At 41.1% G+C, this 27,586-nt stretch overlaps 1 long non-coding RNA gene and 1 other non-coding gene across 2 annotated transcripts; one reads left to right on the forward strand and one right to left on the reverse strand.

Annotated features, from left to right (window-relative positions):
• Positions 1-1,272: 1,272 nt before the first annotated feature.
• LOC115837496 lies at positions 1,273-27,520 on the reverse strand. Its single transcript, XR_004032525.1, has 4 exons — positions 27,485-27,520; positions 26,983-27,028; positions 2,928-3,045; positions 1,273-1,463 (listed from the first exon to the last, which is right to left on the reverse strand). It is a non-coding gene; the product is annotated as an uncharacterized LOC115837496 (long non-coding RNA).
• On the forward strand, positions 24,251-24,409 carry LOC115837844. Its single transcript, XR_004032886.1, has one exon. It is a non-coding gene; the product is annotated as a U1 spliceosomal RNA (small nuclear RNA).
• Positions 27,521-27,586: the final 66 nt, after the last annotated feature.

Genomic DNA, 27,586 nt, shown 5'->3' on the forward strand with positions numbered 1-27,586 from the left:
TTTGGAAAAGTTGATCCCATCACTCAAGTGCCTGCTTAGAAAAGTTGATCCCATTACTCAAGTGCCTGCTTAGAAAAGTTGATCCCATTATTTAGGGGTAAAACCTGATTAGTCTTCATCATGGGAAGCCTATTTCCTATGCCAGTGCCTGGTTGAGAGATGGGCATGGTACTCTGTTCCACCAATGAATACAAGGGGATGTCTGCCTAGGAGCTTCTGAGAAAGATTTCCTTGTTCCTACCTACAAAGGGCCGTCCCTCAAGACTGCCATTTCTGCAGGTAACAGCAGGCTTATGACTGTGAGGAGGGTTCACTGGGGTTGGGAGTTTAAAAAGCAAAGTAGAGGTTCAAAAGAAAGTCTTCAAAGGCTTTCCTCCCCATCTAATTAGGAATAAATGGTAACTTCTCTTAGGAGCAAAATTTATTCAAAGACCTGTGCTAACATTCTTAAATATCTGCTAGCCGTAATAAAGAAATCAATGTACTTTATGTTCTTAGCTCCCACAATTTAGCCTAAATATTTACCCTGGCATGCTTATACTGGTCCAAGCAAGCATTAGGTCATAGCCTGTTCCTATTCCTTATTTGAAGGTGTTTTTACCTTTCTCAGCATTCCACAAGTTACTTCCTCCTTCCTTTGTTATCCTCTGCCTTTGTCTCTTTTGAAAAGTTCTAAGTTGCTAGCTGATCAGGACAAATACAGAATGCAAGATCCCCTTCCAGCCAACAGACACCAGACACAGCAGTAGGGTGGACGCGTAAAGTTATAAATGACCCTGTCTCCTTTGTTCAGTGTACTTTTGTGGCAAAACTGCTGGTGAGTGTACCCTTTCCGCAGAAAGTAAAAATGGCCTTGCTGAGGAAGTTAAAATTTATGTTCAAGTGCTATTTACAGCACTGGGGAAGAAGCATTTCTAACAGGAGCCTGCATGCTGAGGATGGCAGAGGAAAAATACAGAGCCACACCGAGCCCTTGGAGATGCCACTGAGGAGCTACGCTAACCAATCCTGGAGGCACCATAACCTAGGACTTCTTATTATACAAGGTAATAACTATCCTTGACATCCATGTGAGTCAGGTTTCCTGTGACTTTGGCTAAAGGCAACTTGTAAGGCAACTTGTAAGGTGTGAGTGTGAAAGATAAAAAGATGAATATGGCAGAACATTGGTTCTCAGTGAGTATAAAATCTATGGCAAAAGGCAGGGAAGTACATTAAAAATTCTGAGAAGCATTTAAGTACAGGCATGGAAAAAGCAGAGTGGAGGCAGACAGAGTGGAGTGTTGGTCATAATTCGACCACAAAATGAACACATAGATCCATAGTCTTCTTTTCCAAAGTGTGACCGAGGCCAGGCATGGTGGCTCATGCTGTAATCCTGCCACCTCAGGAGGCTACAGTGGAAGAATTGCTTGAGTCCAGAAGTTCAAGACCAGCCTGAGCAATGTGGCAAGACCTCGTCTCTACAAAAAACAAAAATAAAAATAAAAATTAGCCCAATGTGGTGGTGCACTCCTGTAGTTCCAGCTGCTTGGGAGGCTGAGGTAGGTGGATACATTGAGCCGGGGAGGTCAAGCCTGCAGTGAGCCATGTCCATGCCATAGCACTTCAGTCTGGGTGACACAGCAAGACCGTGTCTCAAAACAAAACAAAACAAAACAAAAACAAAAAAGTGAAGCTGTTTAGTATGTTTTTCTGACAGGCTAAACAATGACATGATGACCTGGGTCTCGAAGCTCTTAAACTAGCAAGTGGCTGGCGGTAGGCCAGTTGGAATTGAGCAGTGTCCAGCAAGGCAGTCACTGGAGGAAAGAACCCCATAGTTTCAAAAACTGGTGCCACCAAAGAACTGAGACTCATGGACAGGACACCATGTGGTGGAGCATGCTTGCAGTTCAAAGTCACCCCTAAATCCAGGGTTTAATTCTTACTTCTCATCTTGGGCTGTCAATAGCATCTGAGATAGGTTGTCATTACCTTCAGGAAACACTTTTCAGTTGGCCTTTAGGACATAATTATCTGTTGGTTCTCCTCTCGCCTCACTGGCTGCTCTTTCTCAGCCTCCTCTGCTGATCCATCCTCATTTTCCTGACTTCTCAACATTGGAGTGGCCCAGGACTCAACCCTGCAAGTTTCTTCATCTTAGCAGATGGAAAGTCTATGCTTCTAGTTGCACAGGTCACTTTAGTCAGGCCTATCCCAACACCCTGCCAAAGCAAGATGAACTGACCGTTGATCTGTCCCACACATGGCCCTCAGGGAGATGGGGTCTTTCTGTGGCTGTTCACCCTAACCCTGTTTCACCTGGCTGCATTGCTAGAGAAGAAGTGGTTTAGAATTGTGATGATGTGTGAAGAAGGAGTCACTTAAACCAAGTGATATCAGTATCATAAGGGGCATATTTAATCTCCCCTTCTCCCCTTCCCTTTCAACCTCTCCTTTTCTGTTCTGTGTCTGTTCTGTTGTGACCTGTGTGTGGGCTCCTTTTATAAAGATTATAAGTTCATCTCTGAGTTCCTACAACACCCAGACTATTTCCTTGAGCAGAATAATTAAATAATTAGATAGAGAACTTTTTATTTAAGCATCCGTTCTTACTTAGGGAATCCCAGCCTGAATATTTTATTTTGGTGAAAATGACAAAATGGGCTTGGATAAAATGACTGAACCATGTCAGTCTTTTGTCCAGAGGCGTAGATGTGAAGAGGAAAGAGATGAGAAGGCACATATATGACTTCTTTTCCTGACTCTATCTGGTTCCACATTTGGGAAAATCTCCCCACAGTTTCCTGCCTTTATTTTTGTTTATCATGAAAAATGAAACTAAGTTTAAGATGGGTCAGGATCTCACATACCAAGTAAACAGGAAATCAGAATTAGAATGCTTGGTATTTGTGAGTGAGGGCAGTGAGAGAGCTAGGGCTTACCTTTTCTTTCTTTTTTTTTTTAATTATGAAAATCACAAAGTAAGATAAAAATCTTTGCTCCTTGTCTTCTTACCACTGAAGATCTTTGACATTATCCTAATGGTTGCTTGCTGAAGCTCTGCAGGGAGAAAGATTAGTTTTAAAAACTGATACGGTGTCCACAATTCCATATGTAAAAGGATTTAAGGATCACCAAACAGGGGTGGGCCCCAAAGCTTCACTGAGCCCTGATGAATGAATAGAACCACATTATAAGGTTCTCCAGAGAGTAGGGCAAAAGTTACCAATTGTTTTCCTGAAATATATCAACAAGAATGCAGGCCTAATTAACGAACCTCAGAGTTGATTTTTCTTGCTGCCTTTTTCTCTGAAAGACAAATAATAAATGAATAAGGCTGAAAGTAAATGAGAACCATATTGAGAAAGTGAAGGCTAGTCAAACTTTTGGCTGGGCTGGTTGCAAAGAGCTAAAGTTCTTTAATCATCTCACTGGAGATGTAGCCAAAAAATGCAATTTGAAACACACGCACACAGACACACACACACAGACACATGCACACAAACACACACACACAACACACACATCTAACGTATTTCCACACCTACACCCTCCCACTTTTTACTATAGATGAATCAAGATGGTGGGGACAGGATATGATGAGAACCATTCCTGCTCTCCACCTATTTTATGAAAGGCTTTGACAATCAGTAATCTTTGCTGCCTTGATTTGGGGAATCCATCTATGAATTCTTATTGTATAAATGTTCACTGTGCATTGTGCATTGGCTACAAGAAGCTAATAAGCAACTGGATTTGGTAATGAATTGGGAATATGCTAAGATGACAACCTATTTAAAATCCAGATTCTTCTAATAGATAATTTTTCTAGAAGATAAATTTGTTTGGGCTTAAAAGAATACTACTATTGGCCAGGTGTGGTGGCTTGAGCCTGTAATCCCAGCACTTTGGGAGGCAGAGGTGGGCAGATCACCTGAGGTCAGGAGTTTGAGACCAACCTGGCCAACATGGAGAAACCCTGTTTCTACTAAAAATACAAAAAGTAGCTGGGCATGGTGGCACGCATCTGTAATCCTAGCTACTCTGGAGGCTGAGGCAGGAAAATTGCTTGAACCCAGGAGGCGGAGGTTGCAGTGAGCTAAGTTCGCACCACTGCACTCCAGCCTGGGCAACAGAGAGAGACTCTGTCTTAAAAAAAAAAAAAAAAAAAAAAGGAATACTACATCTGAAGGTGGGAATGGAATGAGAAATGACAACTGTATTATAATTGAGGTAGTTTCTTGTTAGTTGACAAATTGACGAAACACAGAGAGGTTTTTTTTGTGTCAGGGTCAGTCAGGTCAATTTTATACAGAGGCAGAACTAATAGTTGAATATGGTGGTGTGATTTCAGGATGGTTTAGTATACACTCCATTCCACTCTACTTCACAGTACTTCAGAGTTTAAGGCTTGAAAAATTGCCATTGTCTTTGTTAACAGAGGGGCAGAAGGCATATCTATCTGGCTTCATGGAAGTTGGATGCGTGAGATGTGGACTTTTCAAATGAGGCCTCACTTAGATTGACATTAAATAAATTTGGCATATTGTAAGAATATTTTTACCCAACTCATGATGTTTCCTTTTGTTAAAGGGAGCTCATTTAGTGTTACTCCTGTCCTCCTCTCCATTGCTCACCCTTCCAGGGTGGATGGATTATCTTACCTGACTGATACATCTGGGCTTGCTCGGCTCCATGTTCCTTCCTATTGGGAGTGAGTTGCTCACAGAGAGAAAGTGTTTTATTTTGCTTTTCTAGGGGAGGGTTTTTCATTATTGGGGTTCAGCAGAGGCAGGCCAACTTGGCTAACAGATTGCCACATCCTCCACCCTGGCCTCTACCAGAAACAAAGGATATTTTGGTTTTCCATTTGCCAGTCCTTTTTCAATTTGTACAGAACACAGGCAAAGAGGAGAGCTATTTCTTGGGATTCCTTAGACACTCCAACATGGTTTAAGCATCAGTCAAACTGAATGGAGAACTTAAAAATTTTAATTCTGATCCTAGTTCTATCTTTCCTTAGGTGTTTGAATTTTGGGGATACATATAACATTTCTCTGCTTCATTTTTCTTAAATGTAAAACTAGTTCATAAAATCACTACCCTACAATTATACAGCAGTTTCCCTTTATCTGTGGAAGATATATATTAAGACCCCCCAGTGGATGCCTAAAACTGCACATAGTACCAAACCCTATATATACTTTTTACCATCTGGTAACTGAAACAGCTGCTAAGTGACCAACAGGTGGGTAGCATGTACAGAATGGATATGCTGAACAAAGGCATGATTCACATCATGGGCAGGATGGACTGCCCGTGAGATTTAATCACATTAGTCAGAATGACATGCAATCTAAACCTTAGGAATTGTTCATTTCTGAAATTTTCCATTTACTATTTTCAGACTGTAGTTGACCACAGGTAGCTGAAACAGTGGACTGCGAATAAGGGGGGACTACTGTATGTGTAGTAGAGTGCCACACCATGACACATGTATATAATACAGTGTATTGTTGGAGACTTTTTTCTAGACAGAGAAGCTTTCAAGGCTCTATAAAGGCATAGCCTGAAAAATATCTGTGAGTTACATAAGAATTGGCTGATCAGATTATCATTTCTGGGAGAAGGATATAAATAGACTTTCTGATATTTGAGCCTTCACAAACTTGCCTATCTCCTTGGGAAGGGAAGCTCTGGCAAGGGGCTACGAAGTTTTTGGAAAACGGTCAAGAGGGCTTCTGGGAAAACAGGAACTGAGATCTTAATCCTGTGTTCCAAGGACCAAAGTTATAATGATCCATAGGAGGTAGGCTAGGGGAGCCCCTAACCAAGGCCAGGGATAGGGAAGACCAATAAATTCCCTGAATACTAAATTATATTGAGGAAGGGGGGAATCATGATGGCCTGGGCTCAACACAGAGTGATAGTCCATGGACCAATTAACAGTGACCACACTAATGCTGTAAAACAAACAACCACAAAATATCAGTGGCAAAATCAATAAACAGTATTTTGCTAAGGAGTCTTTTAGTTGACTAAGGGTTGGCTGATATTTGCTAGGCTCAGCAGCAAGGCTCTGATGATTTCCAATAGGCTCATTCAAATGTGTGCGGGTTTGCTGGAGCTCAGTCGATCTAGGCTGTCCTTGACTGCAGTGGCTCAGCTGAGTTCTGCAGTCAAATATACATGAGGCTTCTTAAGGCTCAGCCATAGAACTAACACACTATTTTCAACTTTTTCTATTGGCTAAGGCAAGTCACATGGCCAAATCCAGATTTAAGAGTGGGAAAATATATTCTGCCCCTCCCTGCTATCCTTGTTTTGAGACAGGGTCTCACTCTGCCCAGGCTGGAGTGCAGTGGATGGTTACAGCTAACTGCAGCCTTGACCCCCTAGGCTCAATTGATCTTCTCACCTCAGCCTCCTGAGTAGCTGGGACTACAGGTGCATGCCACCGTGCCTGGCTAATTTTTGTATTTTTGTAGAGATGAGGTCTCACTATGCTGCCCAGTCTGGTCTCAAACTCCTGGGCTCAAGCAATCCTCTTGCCTTGGCCTCTCGAACTATTGGGATTATAGGCATGAGCCACCACAACTAGTCACTCTGCCCCTTTAGTAGAGAAATTTCAAAATTATGTGGCAAAGGACATGGATATAAGGAGGGATGGAGAACTGACTAACGATGCAATCTGTCAGAGTAGAGGAGGATAGTTTTGGGCACACATCATGAGGTTCATAGTGAGAGGTCCTCCAGACACAAGCACCTGGACACCAATGTTTGTGCTGTTAAAAGAAAAACTTCAGCTGAATTAAATTTAAAGGAGTTTAATTGAGCAATGAACAATTTGTGAATTTGGCAGCCCCCAGAATCACAGCAGATTCAGAGAGACTACAGGGATGCCCCGTGGTCAGGAAGAATTTACAGACAAAAAAGGAAAGTGATGTATAGAAATCAGAAGCAAGGTACAGAAAGAGCTGGATTCATTACAGGTTGGCATTTGCCTTACTTGAGCACAGTTTGAACATTTAGCAGTGTATGAGTGGTTGAAGTATGGCCACTGGGAGTGGTCAAGACTCAGCTATTGTTACAGGTGCACACTCCTAAATTTTCAATCTTGTCTGCCTATTAAGCTAGGTTACAGTTCATCCACAAGGACTCAAATATAGAAGTACAGAGTCCTTCTCAGGCCATATTTAGTTTGCTTTAACAGTGCTCTGGAGAATGATGGCTGAGTAAGGAAAAGTGAGCTTAAAAGGGTTGTAATCATTGCATGGAGAATTACAGTGACCTAAGCAAGGCCATCTTAACATCAGAAGCCAAGGGTAGCTGTCAACTCCTGTAAGGCCTACAGTGATTAGTGGATCTGGCAAATGTTCAATTCTTTCACCAGAAGATAATGTGTAAGTTCTTGGAACTCTTGGACAATCTGAGGGTATGATTGAGATGCGGGGGAGGATAATTAAAAAATAAGATTCTGGATTTCCTGATAATACATGCATAAGCTATGGGTTGTTCAAACAAGTTTAGCCTAAAGCTGCCTCCTTACATATTTTAAGTTCAACCTAAAGGTTTCTCTATACATCATGAACTCTAATAAGTGAAGGTGTAAACAGACCATAGCCTACACTTGTGCCAGTCACTGAGTTTTGGCCAGTGAAATGCGGCCAACTATTTGAACTGTGTTCAAATAAGGCAAATGCTGAGCTATAACCAATCCAGCTTTTTGTGCTTCATTTCTGTTTTCCATATGTCACCTTCCTTTTTTTCTGTCCGTATATCTTCTTCCACCATGTGCTGCACTGGAGTCTTAAAGCCTATTCTGGCTCAGGAGGCTGCCTGATTTGGGAATCATTCATTTCTCAATTAAACTCCTTTAAATTTAATTCAGCTGAGGTTTTTCTTTTATCAGGGTTAAATGGAAAATTTAATGGAGAGATAGTTAAATATGCACCCTGAATTAGTGATATAGACAACTTCATGTACAAATGAAAACCACTCACAAATGAATCCCCCTCATCTATCGCTGCCACTCTCCTCTTTTTCCTTTCATTCTCCTTTTTCTTTCTGATTTTCCAAAGTTTATAGTTATAGATATTGAAGAAGGTGTCAAGATTCGGTGAAAGGAAAATATCTTGGGACCCTTCAAACTAGGCACTATTCAGGGCAAGTCTGTCTCCCATTCTATTCAAAGTCACCCCTCTGCTCACAGAGAAAGATGCATATTCTGATTGCCTCCTTTGGAAAGACTTATTAGGAACTCAAAAGAATGCAATCATTTGTCTCTCACCTACCTGTGACCTGTAAGCCCCCAAGGTTGGAGGTGGGAGGGCCTTGCTGGAAGGAACTAATGTACTTCTTACATATGTTGGTTGATGTCTCATGTTGCCCTAAAATGTATAAAACCAAGCTGTGCCCCGATCACCTTGGGAACATGTCATTAGGACTTCCTGAAGCTGTGTGAGGAACTGGCACATCCTCAACCTTGGCAAAATAAACTTTCTAAATTAACTGAGACCTGTCTCAGATTTTGTAGGTTCACATTTTGGTAACCATGGGGGATTCTGAGTGGAGATGCCCCTGACCTTTCACAAATCTCCTGTTGGCGCTTGGTGCCAGCACAAACTAACTTTATGACTGAAACCAATAGGACAATTTGTTGAGGTCTGAGTGCAGCCCCTCCAGAGAATCCCTGATCTCCCAAAATTTGGTTGAGATCTAAAGTTTATTTTGCTGTACAACTCCTCTTTGTTTTTTGGAGCTTTACTTGCTTCCAACACAAGGAAGGCAAGTTTTTCCTGCTTCCGTGATGATGGAAGGCAGGTAAATCCTTTATGGAATTTGAGCTGGCTTCTAACAAGGAAGATGAGTTGTTTTGTTTTGTTTTTTTCCCTTCTAGGATGCTAGAGAGCAGTCTTTAGCCTGAGACCCATCTCTAGGTAAGTAACTGAATTGGAGCTTGTCTTGGCTAAAGTTAAGATTAACAACAAGCTGGTCTTAATTTCTCCTTACCATTAGAGGGCTCAGTGATCATATTGTTGGGGTTTTTTGTTGTTGTTTGTTCCTGTCTGAAGTTGTTGTTTAAGGATCCTAATTGTAGTTTGGAGATGCATTCTAAAGGGTCTTCACTATTGCTTTTTCTCCCTAATTTAATCTTAATTTGGTTTGTCTGTGTGCATTTGCAGGAGGAACAGAACTGTTGTTTTCATATGTTAATGAGAGACTGAGCTTTTTCAGCTCTGAAGGAAAGGGCATTTTGCTCCTCCCAGACAAAGGGTGTCCCTGGGGGACCAAGGCCTCATGGGAGTTGACCCCTCCATGATGTGAAGTAGCCCTGCAGGGAAATCCCCAACAAAAATTAATTTTAAAAATGGCTCATCCAGGAAATGCATATAAGGGCTGATCACTCAGCGTTTTGAGCCCTCTATGAGGTCATAGACCTTTGGAGAGAGAAACTGAGACATGTAAAAGGGTGGAAATGACTCAGTGGTGACACACTGTGGAGTCCTGCCCACAAGCAGCACATATTGATCCACCACACAAAAACCCCAGACCATAGCTCAGTTCCTTCTTTTTTTTTTAAAAAAAAAAAAAAGGCAGGAAACAATCTAAGAATGAGGAGAAAACAAGGAGAATGACCCCCTTTTGAGCACTTCATAGGTTTTATGGCACCTCTACTTGCCAAAGTTTATGTAAAATGGAAATAATATGGTCTTTGTGCACATTTACGTTAAGAAAAAAGAGCCCTAAGGTCGACCTGCAAACTATGAAGTTCCTAAGTCCTATTTTTCCTGTTTTTCTTTTCTGCCTGCTCTAGATCTGCTGTTATATTTCCATTAAGATAAAAACCACTGTTTAGACCCAAGAAGTTCTTTTTGCAAGCTGGTAAATTTGTATTTACCTCATGGCTAAAAGTTCTGAAGTAAAAGCTGTAGGAACTTCCTGTATGTGTGTGTGTACGTGTGTATGTATATATTTAAAAGGCCTTTCTAATTTATATAATCCAAACTTTTTCTCTCTGCATCTTACCATGTAAATTTTGCTATTTGACTTTCACATGAACAGCTTCCTTTAATATGCAAATTTAAGACTATTTAGCTGACAACTGCCCAGGGTGGTAAAACAGGTTATCAAGAATCTGAAATTCTAAGATAGGAAAAAAAAATGTTTTTATGAATCTATAAAATACACTTTTATCAGCATGCCTAATACGTCTCTGTATTTATGTGTGTGTACACAATGTTTCGCTACTAAAAAAAAAAAAGAGCTCTAATTAATTGGCTTAAAAAAAGTAAAAGTGCCTAAATCAGATACTAAAAAAGCAAAGACTAGTCAAATACTTTTTCAAGTTTATGTGACTTAAGTAAAATCTTTAATAAATAAGCTAGCTTTAAAATTATTGGTAAAGTAATATGAGAAATGTCTTAAGAATTGCCAGCATACATTTTTTATTTGCATTTATTAGTCAAGTAATTTCATTCTCATCCCTGCCAAATACTATAAGGTGTCAAAATTTGGCACAGAGGTTACAAAACTATAAACCTGGCCCCAAACAGAATGATCTTTGCTTTTGTAAATAAATAAGACATTGATATTGGTTTAATGAAAATAGCTGCATCTTAAATTTAGTAAGATTACTATGAATTCTAATCTTGTGGCTTTAGGCAGTCTAGTCCACAGGCAATAAGGATGTTTGTTTTGGGTAAGGACTGTTTGTTTCAAAGCTAAACTATAAACTAAGTTCCTCCTAAAGTTAACTTGGCATATGCCTACAAATGAACAAGTATAGCTTGGAGATTAACAGCAAGATGGAGTCAATTAGGTCAAATCTCTTTTTCACTGTCTTTGTTGTAATTTTGAAATGGTGGTTTTATCACTTTAAATCATGACTATCACAATTTTCATAAATAATGTAGGTAAAAAATTAAAACAAAATAATTAGGTAAATGTAATGGGATAAACACCTGTAGACAAACTGGTCATAATTTAGAATATAAAGTTATATTAAATTAAATAATAGATACTTTATTTTTTGAAGTATTTTCCAATAAACATATCTCGTAGGAAAACATTCTTGCTAAAAAAAAAAAGGGGGGGGTGTCCTTTTTTAAGAGAAAGGTGAATAAGTTTCGTCTAATTCAAAGCTTATTTAAAGGTTATGTATAAAACAAAATAAAAAATAGAAAATAAAGAGAGACGTAAAGAAAGTCATAACAATAAAGAGGTTTGTTTTGTGATAAGAAAACTTAAAGAGAAATAATTTTATATGACAAAGAATCTTGTATGGTAAACGCAGTTTTAAAATAAAATAATTAAATGACTGGTTGTTTAAGAAAGAGAGATGTCCAGGACAAACCAGAAAGTCCAAGCATGTCATGAACAGTCTGCATAAGTCACAATACAAGGCTTTATATTAAAAAAAAAAACCTTTAATATGATCCAGCTGTCGTATTGTCATTAAGTTTTGGTTTGCTTAGGAAAAACAAAAGAGACAATTTTTTTAAAAATTAAGGTTATTACATCCATGTATCTTCCTGTACATACTTTTAAAGTCCATGTGACATTGAGTTACAGGATTTTGACTCCTGGGTCTAAAAAGGACACCAAGTCCAGCTAAATCTTAAACACTGACAGCAATTAAAGCCTCATCTTCAGGCCCAATAGAAGGTGCTAATCAAAATAAAAAGCATTCCTGACACATGGGGCAATAAATTAAAGCTACTCAACTCCTCAAAGCTCAGGCACTATTGAGGGAGAGGTGGACACATAAGATTGTAAGGGTCGATTTTGAAAGATAAAATAAGTTCTGTTTCTCTATAAGTTAATCATTAATGATAAAGGCATACTGATGCAAGACCAACACATGGACTCCTGTGTCAGATTAACAAGGTTTTCTTGAAGCATTAGCCAACAACTATATAAAGGTTATAAATGTTATAAAAAGCTTATGGAAGCTATATCTTACAGTCACTATTAAAATTTTATAGATTGTTTATAAAATTTTGAAAAAAATTAATTGCCTTCATACTGTTTTTATTAGGGCATACTGTTTGGAAAATTAAGCCTTCTCTCTCAAAGAATAAAGACTTTTGCCTGTGTTTTTTTTTTAAATCTTTGAGTTATCACTTTGGTTAAATGAATGACTTATTTTACTATGACCTGTGATCGTATTTTATGATATCAAATGTTTAAAACCTTTGATGTTTGACAAACTTTCCAAAATCAAATTATTAATTATGTCTTTTTATGACCTAATTAATTTTTTAAGATATTAGGTTCCCTAAAGTCCAAAAAATACCACATAATTTGGCTTATTTGGTACAAAAATTATACAGGAATCATTGTCAAATATGAAATGGTATTTGGTTTCCTTTGGGCTATATTTGTATAAATAGGTTATTGTTATATGTTCCAAAATTATAGGAAACTCCTATAATTCTGATATAACTTAGTGTACATTATCAATAATAATCATAATTATTATGTTAAAATTATTGTGTGCTACAGAGGTAACAAATTTCCTTGTCAACTGTGTCTTTGACTATGGCTGCCCTAAAACTTTTTGTTATCCACGGACAATTGTTGTCTTGTTTTGGTCCTCTTTAGAAGGTGGTTTTATAGCACCTGTAGTCCCAGCTACTTGGGAGGCTGAGGCAGGAGAATGGCGTGAAACTGGGAGGCGGAGCTTGCAGTGAGCCGAGATCACACCACTGCACTCCAGCCTGGGCGACAGAGCAAGACTCTGTCTCAAAAAAAAAAAAAAAAAAGGTGGTTTTATAATCAGCTATAAAACTCTGACAGGTGCTCTTGAATGAGGGTTTCCAATAACTTTGGAGACTGTGACATCAGAATAGAGGAAAAACTTTCAGGACTCATGGGCAGCTAAAATGTTCATGAATATCAAGAAGAACAGGAATATACTACATGGACTGAACTAATCTTTTTGACTTTTTTGCTTAAAAAGTTTGCTGATCCTTTGTTTTGTTTTTCAGAGTCTTAATAACTTTCTTTTATGCTATTGACAGCTTCTAACAACTCAGTATACTCCTATGAACAAAATTTGGAGCATATTTGTTTCTCTCTATCTGATTTCTTCAGACTGTGGAAACTATTTGTGAGTATTTTTAACTTATGGCAATACAGTTATTTGCATAAGTGCAATAAGAATCTGTTTTCATTTGTAACAGGAAACAACTGGAGAAACTCCTTATTTCACCAAGGCTTTGACTGGAATGGTGTGCTTTTTTTTAAGGAATCAAACTTGACTTATGGATCCAATAAAACCCTTGGAAAAACTGGCCTCATATTTTGTGTACACAGTCCCTGTACGGGGTTTCTGACTTGTGGTAAGTAATGAATGTCACTTTCCGACAGGCCCAGAAGCCCCAGGTTTATCTTGAAACCTCAAGAGAAGAGGAAATTCACCCAACTCATAGATATTTGATGACACAAATCCATGCCTGGTTTGGCTTTAGAAAGTCCCATCTGAGACTCTTCTTATGAACAAGTTCCATCAAAGCCAATTTAAAAGCCTATGTTTTATATATATATTGTATATATAAATATATATATGAATTTATATAATATATAAATAAATATATATATATAAATTTATACATATACACACACACATATATATAATTGCCACATTATATACAAATAATTAGGCCAAGTATAATAAAGCAAACCTGTCCTGCCATAATTTGTCTTCAGTACAAATGGGAAGTTGGAGAGAGAAAAATTATGTTTCAAAACTATAGTACCCCTGTTGTTAGATTGTAGTCTTGCCTAATGTTTTTTTCAAGTTTTATTATTTTCTACAGTTTGAACTGAATTCTAATTTTTCTTGGCTACAAGTCTTAAAAATAATGCTTTCAATTATTTTTCCTTCTTTTTTTTCAAGTTTTCCTAATTGGGAATCACTGAAAACTAAGTTTTGATTTCTTAAAACCCTGCGAACTGAAGCTAGACAACTTAAACTTCAGAAGAAAATAACAGCAGACTATTTACATACATAAGCCACTTGCATACCTGCCTACTAATATATGGACTTCAGAGTAATGTGGCCGATACACATTTTTCCAGGATTGTTCTTTGGTTTATTGTTGTTTTTCTCCCTTCTTCCCCCAATTTTCTCTTCATAGGACATGAGACTTCACAGCCTGCTAAAAATAAGCTTTGGGACCTACCCATCTAGGAATAAACAGTCCTAGCCTTGAGAGATCAGATGAAACCTGAGGCCAGAGACTCATTTTCTTCTAAAATGCTTTCTCCAACAGATTTTTAAATAGAAAAGGGAGAAATGTGAAAGGAAAATGTCTTGAGCCCCTTCAAGCTGGGAACTGCTCAGGACAAATCTGTCTCTCATTCTATTCAAAGTCATTTCTCTGCTCAGAGATAGATGCATATTCTTATTGCTTTCTTTGGAAAGACTTATCAGAAACTCAAAAGAATGCAACCATCTGTCTTTCACCTACCTGTGACCTGGAAGCCCATAGGGTAAAGGGGGCTTGCTTTGAGTTGTCTCTACTTTCCTGAATGGAACAAATGTACTTCTTACATATATTGATTGATGTCTCATGTTTCCCTAAAATGTATAAAACCAAGCTGTGCCCCAGCCACCTTGGGCATGTGTTGTCAGGACTTCCTGAGGCTGTGTCACAGGTGCATCCTCAACTTTGGCAAATAAACTTTCTAAATTAACTGAGACCTGTCTCAGATTTTCTGAGTTCATGATTCCTACTTGGAAAATTGTCAATATTGTGAATGAGGGGGATTTGAAGTATCATTCTCTTTCTCTCCCTCCCCAAAATCAGTTTTGGAATTATCCTTTCTCTCTCATTTCCAAAGATTAGGTATGAAATGAAAACGTAACCCCAAGGCTGCATCTAATCAGGGCAATGATTTTCTGATTTTTATCTCTTGTTCAGGTGAGGAATCCATTTTTCTTGTAGCACTATGGGCAATGTGATGATAGGAAAACAGTGCTGCTGGTTTTGAAACTGCCTTCGCAAAATTATAACTGAGGAAATTATAACAGTGAAAGAAATCAGACCTGACTGACTCTATCTTGCTTCCAACCCTTAAGCTGTCATTTATTCCTGGGCATAGGTGGAACTAACTTTGGGAAGGATTTCAATTCATGTTTTGACTCTGAAACAAAATTGATAACAGCCCTTTCCGGAAAAGACCCCTTCTTGTCTGAGGCCCAGTCTGCCTTTGCAGGACTAACAAATTAGCTACAAGATTAGAAATTACAATCTAGGGCTCATGCAGCCTCTGGCTCCAAGAGTCTGAACCTCCCCAAATTGCTCCTGGGGGTAACATCACTATTGTAAAACCTAAATTCAACACTTGAGATATTTTGCAGACCCTGCACTCGATGAATCAGCTGACACCACCCAGACCTGTAATCTGGCTCAACCAGTTCTGCCATTACACCCAGGAATAGAAGACATTAAGAAAACCTAACTTCAACCCACTATGATTCCATCTCCATCCTGACCAACCAGCAGTCCTCACTTTCCAAGCCCCTACCTACAAAATTCTTTAAAAACTCTGATCCCCAAATGCTCGGCGAGACTGATTTGAGTAATAATAAAACTCTGGTCTCCCGCATAGCCGGCTCTGCATGAATTACTCTTTCTCCATTGCAATTCCCCTGTCTTGATAAATCGGTTCTGTCTAGGTAGCAGGCAAGGTGAACGCATTGTGCAGCTACAGTTGGCTATGTGTTTACAGGAGGACGATTTGAGAACAAGAGATATTCTGCTGTGTACAGTGCTCCCCCTTCCCCAAACATGTGAGGTCAGCCAGCATATCTCTTCCACATTCGCACACTGTCCAAAGTCTGAAGTCACATAGGTAATGAGCAAACATGTTTAATGAGTAAAGAACTGCTGGTCTTACAAACCTTTTAAAGGGCTTGCCCCCACAAGTTTAATAGTCTTGTTTGCTCTCCAGGGCCTGTGAAGCCCTCTCAGCCTACCCTACCTGCTCGTCTCTACTAAAGGAAAGGACAGCTTTGAAAGCTGAAGTGTAGTTATCAGGTGTTAGTGCTTTTATGCACACCTGTAAAGAAGGAGGGGAAAGGAATTCAGTGCTTTGGGAATATCAATATGCTTTTGTGTAGAAAGGATATGTAGATGTGGCCTGCAGAGTACAATTAACAAGACTGAGGTCTGGTATAAAGAAAGTGATTTAATCCAAAGCCAGTTTAGGGGAAAAAGTACAGGCTTCCTGCCTAAGGGTACCACTTTTCTTGTGGGGCAGAAACCGGGTACTTTTAAAGGGGAAGGCACACAGAGGAGGAAGTCAGCAGGTAGGAGGGCATCCAAGTGCTAGCTCTGGTGCTTTATCTACTGAGCTGTAGAGCTGGTGACTGCTGGTGCCTTTGTGGGCAGGACTAGGCCAAAAACTCCCCAGGTGGGAGAGAGTTTTTGTAGCCGGACTTTGGGTTGTAAATCAACTGTTTTCTCTTGAGGCTTTCTCCTGGTGGGTGAGAGTTCCTTTCTGGAGTATCTAAGCACATAGATAAACTTGCCTTATAGGGAGTGTCTGGTGAAGGGGAGAAAAAAGGCTATATTTGCATTTCTAAAGGGCCAAGTAGGAAGTGGCTTAAAAGACAAAGGTACAAATGGTGTATTGGAAAATCTCTCCCCTCCAATCCCAGGAATGCATGTTTTGGATTCATATAGATGCAGATACAAATCCTGGCTTTGTTGATGATTAAAACTGACCAGGGGTAGATAACTGAGTCTCTTCCATCTCACATAGTGGGGACAGTAATAAATACCTCATAAATTTATTATGATTGGGTGAGATGATACGTATAAAGTACTTGGCATAAAACAATAGCTAATATAGCAACTAGTCATTCACAAAACCCAGATAAAGGTAAGCAAAAAAGTGTCTTTCTTTACTCTTCTTGTTTTTGGCCTTACTCTCTATCTTGAATACTCATTACATTGAAAGAGAAAAATTAATGTAATTATTTGTTATTATTATTATTTGAGACGGAGTCTTGCTCTGTTGCCCAGTTTGGAGTGCAGTGGTGCAATCTTGGCTCATTGCAACCTCCACTTCCCAGGCTCAGGGCATTCTCTTGCCTCTGCCTTCCCAGTAGCTGAGATTACAGGGGCATGCCACCAAACCTGGCTAATTTTTCTATTTTTTTTTTTGGTAGCGACAAGGTTTCACCATATTGGCCAGGCTGGTCTCTAACTCCTGACCTCAAGTGATCCTCTCACCTTGGCCTCCCAAAGTGCTGAGATTACAGGCATAAGCCACCATGCCCAGACCAAAATTAATTATTAACATTATACTTTAGGGTTCAGGGTAAACCCAGTAAATTCACCATTTTCCCAGTCATTATGGGCAATTATTATTTAATATAACCAAGTTACAGTCAAGAGTTTCTTCTCCCACTTTCTCTTATCCTTGGTTGGTCTTTGTTCTAGTAGGAAGAGGACCTTCAGCCACTAATGTCTGGCTCTTCTCACACTCGACCAACATAGTGTTGGGTGACAGGGGAGGAGGTAGGCTTGACACCTTTTCAGCCTCAGTTTGTCTTGGTACTTTGTTAACCTACTGCTTCAGATGTACCCTGTCCTGTATCCACCCAAGTTACCCTCCCATTTACCAGCAACCCTCCAATATGCAGCTGTGTTCTCCTAGAATCTAAGTAGTCCTGTCCTCGCTGGGCTGCATTTTTCTGACACGATGTTCCCTTGTGCTGGCCCCAAGACCCCATGGGCTTGCCCCAAACCAGATAGCTTTTGTGTCTCACTCAAGGCCTTGGGTGTTTTCATATGGCCATCCACACCCCTCCAAGGGTATAGGAAACACAGGGTAGCCTCTGGCTTCATTATGTCAGGACACCATTTCCTCCCCACTGTTGATCTATAACAACAGGTCAGGCTTGCATCTTTCTGGATTTCATGCAGGGAGCAAGATGCAGTCCTCTCCATTCTCAAATCTCAAAATTTAAAAGGGGTTTCTTTGTGTATTCCCACCAGACACATCTGCATCTGTGCTCCGACCATGAGGGGAAAGATTGGAAAAATACACAACTTCTACACTGCATCTGATCCTCATATTTCCTCTTCCAACTCTCTTCTCTCTACCCAGCTTAGACAGCATTATCTATTGGGCTTGGTAGTGGAGGAGGATGCAGATGAAGGGAGGGCAGGAAAAAATGAATGCTGCTGGCTCATAGCTCTATTCAGATGTTTTCTGTCTTATTTCTGGATAATGCCTTCTGAAGTCAAGGAATTTGGTGTTCCTGCTCCCTGTTTCTGCAGTATCTGGATTATGGGCAGCTATTCAGGGCACAGGTGAATGATGTGTGTGAGAATATGTTTGGGAATGTGTTCATTAATACTACATATTAGTCCATACCTAGTTTGCTATCACTGCTGAAGCATCTGGTTGGTCTTTGTTCTAGTAGGTAGCGCACTCTCCAGTGATCTTCAAGAGGAGGGGTTTTATTTTCTAAAAAGGCATCTACTGATGAAGAAGAGCATTGACCTTGGTGGGAGGTGACCTGGGTGGAGTACACACACTGCCTCTTTATTGCTACATTGCTAGGTGACCTTGAACATTTAATCCCTTTGAGCCCAGGTTTTCTCATTTTAAATTAGGGCAAGGGTCATAATAATACCTTTCTTTCAATGCTGTTAAAAAATTAAGTAAAGGCTATTAAAACTGCAGGTACAGTTTTTCTAAATCTCCCATACAACTTAATTATCTTACTATTGAAGTCCGCACATATAAAACGGGAAGTGAAAAGTTAACTGTCCTCCCAGACATTTTGGTAAGAATACTAAGGTGATAATGATACCAACATAAATAAGTAATTTACGAGAATAGTTCTATAGATTTCTGGTGTTTAAAGTTATCTCGAATAGGATTTCAAAAATATTAGCAAATCTTGATGCAGTCTGTATTATGGACTTGACACTCTTCTGAGCATTTCAGATATACTATTTAATTTAATTCCATGCGAAGCAGTATAATCTTAGAGAAAATTTAGCTTTGATTTGAAATTTGACAAAATCATTTATATGTCTGCCATGGACTGAATTTTGTCCACCCGAAATTCACATGTTAAAGTCCTAGCCCACGATATGATGGTTTTTGGAAGTGGAGCCTCTGGGAGGTAATTAGTGTTACGTGAAGTCCTGAGAGTGGGGCCTTCATGATGGGATTGGTGCCCTTATGAGAAGAGACACCAGAGTGCTTGCTCTCTCTTGTGCTGTCTCTCTCCCTGTGATGTGAGGTTGCAGCATGCTGGTGCTGTGTACAAGCCAGGAAGACACCCTCGCCAGAAACCAACCACGCTGACACTTTGATCTTGGACTTCCAGCTTCCAACACTGTGAGAAAATAAATTTATGTTGTTTAAGCCACCTAGGCTAGTATTTTTTATGGCAGCCCAAACTGACTAATACAATAATCTTCATGCTCTCTTTCTCTATGGTTGGTTCTCTCCCATTGGCCCTGGGCAACATCTGTTGATAGAACTTTGCTTCAATGTAATTGAAAAAGCAAGCAAACGTATCAACATCTGTAAACATTTTCATTTAGTCCACCATGGAACTAAAATACATTCTATATTTACCATGCCTTTATCCTCTTTTGCATCCACCTTCAACCAACACAGTTATTTCTAGAAAGAATTTGGGCAAGCTTCTGCCTTTGTTCAAATATGCATGTGGCCAAAAGGTATTTTTCCTCCATTTTTTTTTGAAAGAAACCTAATGAGTTCTTTTCTCATCCTCTCTATGAAATTATAAATTCCTTGAAAACAGTATCATTCTTGTTATTGAGTGATATGCAAATTCTAGTGTGGCAACCTTTTATCTCTTGGACACTCAACACATATCTGTTAAATTGTGCCAAATTTTTTAAAAGGGGACCTCAGATGAGTTTTGGCTTAGAGGAATGGTGGAGTTGGGAGGAGGGTGTGCCAGAGGGGTGAGTCCAAACCCGAGGCCTTGAGAACAAAATGCAGGGAAAACCAAAGCGCAAACAACAAGGCCAAGTCCCAGGGCAAGAGAAGCAGCCTGAAATAAGGAGTCATTTGAAATTGGAGGGGAGTGGGAGCCACTCTAGAATGCAGAGAGGAGGCCTGCCACAGCTGCTAAAAGTGTTGCTACTGTCCCTGGGCTTCCTGATAGGTCAGCTGGAGTATGAGACATGCCACTCACATAAACAAGGCTGTTTATGTACAGGCTGGGGCCTGACATTTCATTTTTGTATTCATCCTCATGCCGTTCTTTCAAGGGCGGTTCTGTCTTATCTTGGTTTGTTTATAAACATCCAGCACAGCAGTCCCCTGCACACTGTAAGGGTTAAATGTTTGTTGTCATGGATTGCAAGTCATTGTCCATAGGGCTTGGGTGGGGAGGGAAGCTGGGATTAGCCTGGAGCCTCCATAGAAGATCTGCTTCATCCTAAATTACATTCAGAACAGTAAATAATTCTTAGAATGCATTTCACAAGTGCAACACACTCATTTTAGTGTCCTGGATATGGTCCAGGGAATTGTAATCTAAATTCTCCATTTCATATGGTCATGTTTCTAACATTGCCCAGAAAGGTCATTCCTGGGTTGCAATGGCTTGAAAGGCAGGAAATAAGAACTCAATCTTGGCCCCACCACCAAATCATTCTGTTGTTCTAGGTCCCTGAGCAAGCTGTCTCCCGACTCTGCTCTCAGTTACTCCATCTGGGAAATGGGGATAACAAACTCCCTGTTGAAAACATGAAGATGAATTAGAGATAGTATTTTTAAAGTGATTTCCCAGCTAGAAAGAGAATGCTGCATATTTCATAGATGCTCCCAGGCACAAAATCACACACATGTAGTAGTCATTTTCTTTCCTCTGGAATTGAGAAAATATAGAACTTGAACTGGGCGATTCATTGTTCTAATGTTTGAGAGGGTGTGGATAGTGATCTTAAAAAATCAGCCAGTCACAGCTGATGTTGAGAAAGGGTAAACACTAGTGGAATCAATTGGCTTTAGAAGGAGGCAATGAAACCTCCAATCAAATAGCTCACTAAATCCTAGTCTTGGCTCTGGCTCAAATCCCCTCACTAGGGTCTTAAAGTATGATGAGAAGCTTCTGGCGTTATACCTGGCACGGCACCACCCAGGGGTCCAGCTGGCCTTATAAAACTCTTTCACTCATACACAAGGCTGCTCCTGTTCACCATGCAGGGTAGGCACCCACTGTGTGCTCTCCTGGTAGATGCAGGTGGTAGCCAAGGAGGAATGTCACATTGACTCTCCAAAGCATAGGGCCTGGTACCTTGCAGGCACTCGGAGATATCTGACCCGGAAATAAATGAATGAATGAAGGTACTTGTTCCATGCAGCTGAAAGTTTGGGCAGCTTTCCTTACCCTCTCCTGGAAGAAGACACAAGTCTGTGCACACTAAAGGGACATTTGGTGGGCACCCAAAGCTTGAGAGAGGTTCGCAGTAACAAACTAACACCTATGTAGTACCTGCTGAATGTGCCAGGCATGATTAGAAGCATTTTCAAGTTTTTAACTTGTTTAATCTTCACAATAACCCCATGAGGTTTGCTCTGTGATTATTATTCCCATTTTACAGATAAAGTCAAGGCCCAAAGGAGTTTTGTAACTTGCCTAATGGTTAGGATGCTGGGTGATCTGAATGCAGGCAGTCTGACTTTGGATCTCACCCCCTTAACCACTCAATTACAGTGTACTTCAGTGACTTATGACTCCTACCACAGGAGCAGACTTCGGGAGAAGATACCACTCGGTGCACTGTGCCGCCATCCCAGCATGAGACCAGAGCAGTGCTCAGTTTCTTAACACACTGGGGTAGGTTGGGCCTGGTGTTTCTGTTTCCTAACTGTGACACTGAGGTGCAGAGCAGTTGTGTGTCTCACTCATAGTCACTAGGCTAACAGCGGCAGAGCAGGGATCAGGAATCGGGTCTGCTGGTCCCTGCCATGCTGCCTAGGGCTCTGCAGTTCAGCCACTCGTGCCAGAGACACTCACCTAGCATACTTCTCAACCCCGTCCCCACCAGACTCCTTTGCCCAAGGCCAACAATACTGGCCATGTCTGGGCAATCAATTGATAGACACCTGCTTTGTGTGAAGGACTTTGGGCACTAGAATAAAAAGCCAGAAATGGAAGACTTTGAGGAACATTTAATCCAACCTCTCATTTCACAAATGGAGAAATTGAGGCAGCTCATCCAAGGTCTCAAACTAGTTGGTAGCAGTCTGGAGCAGGGTCCAGGTCTCCCAACAAGACATGTCATATGCATTTGCTACTCTGCCGTGCTGTGCTGGGCAGTGGCAATGGGAGGTACCAAGAGCCTCTCTGTACTGTCTGTAGAGCCTCTCCTTTCAGCCTCTCACTGCCTCACTCCATAGGTCTGGCTGCAGCCTACTCACTGCATCCTGTGGCTGTCAGTGCATGGGGTAAGCCCTGACATGTGGAGGGAAATAGGCACCCAGACTAAGGGATTCTGCCAGGCCTGTGTATGAAAAGGATCCTCAGCAAGCCATCCATTCCCACTGCCCTCCTCCCACTCCTCACCAGAAACTTAATTAATCATGTTTGCATCTGGATCCAGACAAGACAATAGCAGGGATGTGTTTTTGGTTAGGAACTGAAGCTGCATTCGCAAAGGAATGTTGATTAGTTAGTGGTCGGTATCATTTTTCATGCCTTTTTAAGTTACAAAAATTTTAATATCAAAGCATTTCTCCCTGCACTGCACGTATCTATTTCTCGTAAGTGCATTATGCTGGCATAATTTTCTCTTCCTTCCTGCAGGCTCTGTTTATGAGATGATCCATCAGGTTGTCTCAGAGTCTCCATCCAGCCCTTCAGCAACGGGAGGCATTCCAGGTGAGCTCTGAGCCCACAGCCCCTCCCCATGTGGAGGGGGAAGGAGAAAGGCAGGCTTAGGCTGGGATATGATACACTGTTGATCAGGGAGACAACAGCCACCCACTGCAGAGATAGCAGGCTCTCCCCTCTCCCCCGCATTTCCTGGGCCCTCATTATAAATGCTGCTGCTCTTTACAACAGGAGTGGGCCCCTGAAGAGAAGAAAAGAAAAAGTCCCAAACCTCCTCCAGACCCGTAGACGTTGAGGTCAATCTGAATGCCTCAATTCAGTTTTCAATTCTGCACCAGGAAAATGCCCTCAATGTGGGAAAATCTTTGAATGCAAGAAGCATGTCTCAATGTGTACAACATGCCCATGTGTGCAGAACATGTCAAGTCACAGATGATAAGTCATGGCAGAGAAGCAATGTGGGATCTATATGGCAGAGTCAGAAACCTGTCTGTGTGCTCAGCCCTCCAGCTAAACTTCCCTTTAGACAAAAGTGGTGGAGAGGTAACAAAAGAGAGTAAGGTGCCTCCTCCTTCTGTTCAGTGACCTTTCCGAAGACAGGCCTGCAGTAACAAATCTGGCTTAGGCACTATGTGTACAGCTTGGATAGGATTGACCAGTGGGAACAAAATAACAACATGTTCTAAGATGCTCGGATGCAGACTGACCTTCCCTCCAGCTGAGAAACCATCCTGTGGTCACTGATTTCCTGAATGCACTGGACTGAGGGGATGGGGAGGGCCTGTTACAGGACAGGATCACCAGGGGAAATTCAGGGGATTCAGTATACATTTGTGTCACATTGGTCCCCAAAGCAGTTTGGGTTTGTTGAGGCAGGGTTTGACTTGCTGAGAGCCCAGCCCCAGGTCATTGTTGTTACTCCAGACACTGGGAAATGTGGATCGTGGGGTGAGATACTGAAGCTGGGGACTGGCCTGGAGACAGACAGTACTCTGCACAACTCAACAGCAAAGTCACATTCCCAGAGAGCAACCAATTGATCCAAGAGTTATTTATTCAGAAAATAAACTGCAACTGTGTGCCAGGCACTGTGCTAAAGGTACACCACACTGGGCCCACCTACCTGCAGGCCTCACCCCATGGAGGATGGCCTGACTTGGTCTCATTATTTGTTCCTCTATCCCACCTCTTCCTTGGTGCTGGCTAAAGGCTAGGCTGGATGTTTAGTTGTAGCCCTAAGGAAAAATTTTAATATGTCCACTTTTATACACAGAGGCACAGATGGTAAGCAGCTATGAAAGTTGTCTGAATCAAAATGGAGTAATTTATGTTGAAACCCTGGCAAATGGAGCCAGGGAAGGCCTTCAAGGGAGGGTTCTTACACATGAATGCCTGATAAGAACTGTCACAATATTTATTTGGCAGGGGAGATACCATGATCATGAAGATTTTCTGAGGGCAAGGCTTATCCACTGCAGTACGGTTGTACTGACCCCTGTGATTTACTATAGCTTTGCAAAAAGGCCACTGCAACCTTACACAGAAAATACTTCTGTAAGGATGTCTGTCTAGCAACTGCCTGTTCAAGCTTGGACTTGTGCCACCCTTGTAGCCAAGGATAATTGATTCAAACAATTGTAATCCTCTTCGTTTTGCCTTTATAAACTTCCCCTTGCCCCAATCTCTTTGAATACGCTCATAATTTGCTATGGCACACATATTCCCATTGCAATGCTACTCCCAAATGAATATCATCTTTTTAAAAGAGTCTCCCTCTCTGTTTGTTATTATTGAGTTTGACAAAGCAGGGGTCGGAAAGCTATAGCTTGTGGGCCAAATCTGGCCTGCTGCCTATTTTTGTAAATAAAGTTTTATTGGAATGCAGCCATACTTGTTGTAGTATTGTTTGTGGCTGCTTTTATGCTATGCTGAAGAGTTAAGTAGTTGGGAGAGAGAATGTATGGCCCACAATTCCTAAAATATTTGCTGGCTGGCCCTTTACTGAAAAATTTGCCCTGGTATAAAAGATTTGCCTGTTTCCACTACAGAATCAATGGTCAAATAGCAAGTATAGTCAGAGTTCTTGATTTCTTTCCAAAGACCCAAACCATGGGCTGACCTTCTCATTAAAAGTTATTTTGTTTTGTCTTTAATATTTGTAATCTTCATGATTCCTGCCTTCTGGCAGAAAATATCTAAAATATTTAATGGCTGTGATAGAAAGCAAAGAAGGATAAATGTCTTGAAATCTTAAGCCCAATAACATACTTTAGAAACCAGAGGACAACTGCAGGCTCTGAATCTTCTTGGGGCCTAGACTGAACTCAGGACCGTGGCCCTCCTCAGTTACTGACTTAAGGCAAAGGTCAAACTTTGGGGTAGGTTCATGTTGACTCTAGTCAGCCATCTGCAGAACACATAAAAAAATCAGGTAACTTATGCTCTTGTATTATAAAATTTTAAAGTATTTATGTATCTTTTTTAACCACAGATACAGGTCTATAAAGCATGCATAAACAAACTCTTAGGATATTGTGGTAATCTAAAAATATCCTGGGGGAAGATGAAGCAATATGTAAATATTCTATTTTATTATCCTCTGAATAAAAACAGATATTTTTGTGGTACTTTCAGGACCTTGGGGTAGGTAAACAGATAAAGAATGAAGCCCAGAGATATTAAGTCCCTTGCATAGGGCCACGTCATCCTTAGTTCCGCTAACCCAAGTCAGCCTCACTTGAAAGCCCGTGTCTTAAACATTCTGCTTGCTCTATAGCCTTGCTTTCTAGGGGAGGGGAAGCTTGATGCCTCTGTAAAGTTGGGCTCATGAACTGGCTCTAGGATGCCCCTTGCAGCTGGGCTCATAAAGAGTCTTCCAGGCTGGCTTCTGCAGATGCCTGCACCCTCAAGTCAAACATGAAGCTATTTTCTTGGCTCATCTCCCAGCCCCGGGTCTTTTTTCTGGTTTTGTTGGGATGCTGCTGAGTGAGAATTGCAGGATACCCAAGAATTTGCCAGAACTGAGGGTGCCTTCACACTTCTCCTAGATCACCTTCTTTTTGGACTATACATGGTGTGGTCCAAGAGGAATGGGTTCTACAAAGATGAGGAGGGTCGTTGTGTTCACACACTCATGAATATCAAAGAAGAGGCACCAGCTAAGTCTTCTGGGAAAATTTCCAAACTGACACTGCAGTGAAGGAACAGCTGAAATCCCTGCACCTCCCGTTCTGCTCAGCCCAGCACAATAGCCTTCACCGAGAGTCTGCTCAGAGACAAGCCTGTATGGAGTGTTGGGTGCCAGGGTATCTAAGACCTTGGCCTATCCCTGCCAGGGATGGAGTGGCAGATACAGCAATGCAGCCTGCAGTGGGAGGATCTGAGGCAACTCCAGGGCTGCTGTTGGGCACCTGCAGAAAATATCCTGCTGTTGGCAGGGCCTGACCACCTGCTGTCCCTTTACTCACTCTAAGGCCCAAGACAGACACAGGTATCTCTTAAAGGCCCTTCCAGCTCAAAGATTTAAAATCATCTCCTAATCCTTCATCTTGTAAAGAAGGAGTGTCATTAGCTAGGATGGGCCTAGAATATCCAGTTGAGTGCTCAATGGAAACCATTTCACCCTCACAAAGCCATGTGAGAGAAGTAGCCCTACCTCCATTTCAGAAAAGAAAGTAACTCAGAGAGATGAAGTGATGGGCCCTAATCATACAGTTTGTAAATGGCAGAGCAGGGAATCTGTAGCTCCGGATGCCAGGTTTCAACAGTGAGCTCCGAGGGAGGCCTGGCAGGGAAAGAAAAGTTACAGAAGGGCAGGTGAGGGCCGGGCCTCCCATTTGGTTGTGCAGGCTGACCCCTGTACTAAAACCTCATAGGGATTGAAATTCAGCCTGGGTTCTGCTCCCCATGCCATGAGTCCCAGCAAGGTACTGAGCCCTCCAGGGAAGACTCTAATATGCACAGAAGAGCACTGGGGGCTAGTGCTGCCCTGCTTGTGGGTGTGCAGGTAGTGAAGTCAGGTGTAGGGAGGGATAGCAGATCCACTTCTACCTGGATGGTGCTGGAAGGGTTATGGACTGACCTTATGACTACCCCCTTCATACTGTAGGTTTTGCTGTTGTTGCTTTGAGTGTTCTCCTTACCTCTTCAGCCACTCCTCTTCATCATTGAACACCTTTATGAGGTCATCTAGCAGGACATTTACTCAGCAAATGTTTTTTTCAAGACCAGGGCAGGAGATGAAAAAAGAGGGAAGATGAGAGACAAGAGCATATTGATGCTTTAAATTAAATTTATCTCCTAATTTGGCTCATAATTTAATTAATCCTAATTTAATTAAATGTATTTCCTAATTTAAAAAGCCTATCAATGTCCCGATTTGGAATATTTACAAAATTTTTGCAAACAAAATGCAGAGTTAGCCCATTTCCGAAGATCATGACAGAATGGAGTTTTAGGACAGAGTAACAAGCACATATTTCAAATATTGTGGGCCCAAGAATAAGCTTGCACTCTAATTGAAGACAGAACAATTAGTGATAGATGACATCCAATTAATCAAATTGGTCAAAATCATAAAACTCTCATTGACATGGGGTACAAATGCAGTTTATATCTCTTTTTTTCAAGCCCTTCCCCACCTACCTCGTTAACAGTAAACCCAAGGTCCTCTTCCTTGCCTCCATTCTTACTCTGAATTGTCTGTGAATTCAGGGACTTACAGTTTCAAGATATAAGACCTGGAGT

This window comes from Nomascus leucogenys, chromosome 12 (genome assembly GCF_006542625.1).
Source record: "Nomascus leucogenys isolate Asia chromosome 12, Asia_NLE_v1, whole genome shotgun sequence".
Classification (NCBI taxonomy): Eukaryota; Metazoa; Chordata; class Mammalia; order Primates; family Hylobatidae; genus Nomascus; species Nomascus leucogenys.